This window comes from Herpailurus yagouaroundi, unplaced genomic scaffold (genome assembly GCF_014898765.1).
Source record: "Herpailurus yagouaroundi ecotype Mexico unplaced genomic scaffold, PumYag 77, whole genome shotgun sequence".
In the NCBI taxonomy this organism is placed as follows: domain Eukaryota; kingdom Metazoa; phylum Chordata; class Mammalia; order Carnivora; family Felidae; genus Herpailurus; species Herpailurus yagouaroundi.
In genome coordinates, this window is record NW_024412388.1 from 49,947,018 (window position 1) to 49,950,227 (window position 3,210).

The 3,210-nt window shown below is 39.5% G+C and overlaps 1 long non-coding RNA gene across 1 annotated transcript in view; it reads right to left on the bottom strand.

The window, feature by feature from the left end:
• Nucleotides 1-1,315: 1,315 nt before the first annotated feature.
• Nucleotides 1,316-3,210, bottom strand: part of LOC121027224 (uncharacterized) — a 143,887-nt gene continuing 141,992 nt past the window's right edge. The window contains exon 3 of the long non-coding RNA XR_005788612.1: nt 1,316-1,486. This is a non-coding gene — a long non-coding RNA (uncharacterized LOC121027224). The remainder of the gene's footprint in view (nt 1,487-3,210) is intronic.

Consider the following 3,210-nt stretch of genomic DNA (forward strand, 5'->3'; position numbering starts at 1 on the left):
TTTCTACCGTATAAATCTTGGTTAGAGCATAGCTTAATTCTCACCTTAGAAGCTAAAGAAGCTGAATGCTTGCGTTTATAGTCTCCTAGGCAGGTAGGACTTGAGCATTTGAGTCTGCTGACCAGCAAAATCCACCATGGACTTTCAATTAGAAGTTCATAACCCCAAGATGCAGCACCATGGAAATCCTCTCATTCAGAGGTTACCGTCACAAAATAACATTCCAGCTGTCAGTCTCTAGTGTCTTGTAACTGCTAGTTCTGTGTTGGCAGTCACAATGTTTTCCACTACAACCCAGTTTTTCTAGGGTTGATTTTGGGTCCTGTTTTTGGTAAACATCTTCCAAATCTGATTTTCCAATTAACATGACGATTCTTTTAAAAAATTCCCTTTTCTCAAATCAGACAAGTCAGTTTCTTTTTCCTGCAAATACTGCAATTAATACAATGCCCTTCAGCATCAGTTATGTCATCTATAAAATGGGGACAATAGCAGTTTCTGCTCATAGGAAGCTGTGATGAGTCTCTGAAAGAGGCGTATAAAATGCTTAAAGGGTGGCACTAGGTGGCTCAGTCGGTTGAACGCCTGGTCTTGATTTCAGCTTAGATCATGATCCCAGGGTTGTGGGATCAAGCCCTGGGTCAGGCTCTGTGCTGATCATGGAGCCTACTTAAGATTTTCTCTCTCCCTCTCTCTTCCTCTCTCTCTCTCTCTCCTTCTGTCCCCTCCCCTACTCATGTTTTCTCTCTTTCTTAAAAATATATAAATTAAATTAAATGCTTAAAGGAATTGCTGGCATACATATTTTTCTTTGTAAATGTTAGCCATTATTATTTAGTGTTTTATGCTTTACAGAGAAATTTTGCAAACACTATACCATGGGAAGCTCACCAAATCACTCAAGGAAGATATTTACTAATTTGAGAACCTAGGTCCATTAACGTTAAGCAGACAAAATGAACAAAACTAGATGTGCTGAAAAAAATCACTAGGCAAAACTACCATTAAGATGGCTTATAAAACAGTAGGAATGAATGAGATCAGAGCAGGAAAGGGTGTGACTGAGAAGAGAGTCCCAAAGGCTCAAGAATACTAACGTTTAAAGGTCCAGTGAAGATGAGATGTTTGCAAGCAATTTTAAAAAGAAAAAGAAAACCAATACTAACAGGAAAAAGAATAAAGGAAAAAATAAAGGTTGGTTAAAAACAAAAAAGAAAGAAAATCATGTTTCAAGAAAGAAAGAGTCCATTATTCTCCTGCTTCATATTCTTGTCCATCTTTCTACTGAAAGAGGAAAAAATATGCAGGGCTGGAGGTAAAGAGAGGATGGAAGGAATACAACCAGGATGATTTGGTGAAAGAGGAAAATAGAACTTATGGATGCAGGAATGACCAGAGGCAACTTGTTTGGCTGTTTCTACTAGAGTGTTCTACGGTTCAATACAGAGTGCCGAGAGGGTGGAAGCAAGGCTGATGGGTCCTCGACCTGGTGTAAAAGAAGGAGCCCAATGTCATGCAATATCATGTGAAGGAAACAGCTATGGGAATCTCTAAGCAGGTTGTTGCACTTGAAAACAAAGTAAAGACTCATTCAGAATCCTGGTTACCAAACCTTTCAGGATATGATAATGATTTCTTATTCTTTCATATCAGGGACAGCAGCACCCAAATTTAAAAAAAAAAAAAAATGAGGCCTAAAAAGAGATGTTTGGTCAATAGCTAAGCTGGCTAAGAGTTAAGCCAGGGCTCACATACAGTATGGACTGGCACACACACAAAAAGGAAACCAATGTGAAAAAAATTCAAACAACAACAACAACAACAGCAACACACCCAGCTATAGATACAGGACCAAGGCAAGTTAGGCGAGATCCAGGGCCACGATGAACACTTACTGCTGAGGGTGACCTCAGACACACCATGCAAGGGCATTGTGGAAACAGAAGTAGAGGAGAATGAGGCACCTGGTGTGCTCAGAGAGAAGGTGTTCATGCACCTGCAGGGGAGGAATTTCAGGGACCCCAGGTGAGGATGCTGATGGAGGGAAGGGAGATGGGGAAGGGAGGAAAAGAAGGAAAGAAAGAGGAAGTTGGGAAGATAAAGAAGGAAAGCATGGAGAGTAAGAGAACTGGAAGAAGATAATGGGGGGGGGGAGGAAAAAAAAGAAGGGAGGAAGGTGAAAGTGAGAGAAGAAAGAGAACGAGAAGAAATGAGAGAAACGGTCTCTATGTTAAATCAGGAAGATGTGAGAGAATTATAGTGAGAAGGAGGGTGCTAGAAAGAGCATTTGAAATGTATGTAAAATGTAACTCAATTATCTAAGATTAGCCATAACACAGGAAGAAAAAAAATCACATCAGGTTGTAACTGCTATAGTACCAAATAGTTACATTTAATGCATTTATAAACAGATATCTTTTGGCAAGTGAATCAAAAAGGCCTCCACAAGACACGCGATTCTGGGCTTCAATCCATTCACTCTGTGAATTAATTGACTTTATTTGAACTCTACTGTTTTCAGTTGGAGAATTCACTGTGAACATGTTGTACATCTCTCAGATATCAAATAGCAAATGTATTGCAGCCAGATTCTGAAACAGAGCCAGAAATTGTTTATTAATCAGACAAGGGTTTCTCCATGATTAGGAAAGACGACCAAGAGATAAATAAATAAAATACACAGCTAAAACTCTTTGAAATGTCTTCCACATTTCTCCTTTCACTTGGGAAGCACAGACTTCACCGGAAATCGAGTAATTATACTTACTAGGAGAAGGAGGTGGTGTGTGACACCTGCTTTCAAAGCAATGTTTTTTTTTAAACCTCACTTCTAATCTTTTCCCATATCTTACTCAAAATAATCATTTGCCAGCAATAGATTCGCACATCCAGTTTTTTTTCCTTCTCTTACAGCATAAAACATATTACAACTTAATCTTTTCCTGCATATAAAATGTTTCTTTGAGCTAACAAGCCCAGGGAATATATGTTCTGACTAATTTCTAAAATTATTGCATTTTAAAAGGTTAAAGCACATCGTATTCTAGCCAGGATTCATGGGAGCTAGCAAAAGATAATAGACCCAGTAATAACCCTGGGTCTCCAAAAGATAGACAGGAAGGAAGGAAGGAAGGAAGGGAGGGAGGGAGGGAGGGAGGGAGGGAGGAAGGAAGGAAGGAAGGAAGGAAGGAAGGAAGGAAGGAAGGAAGG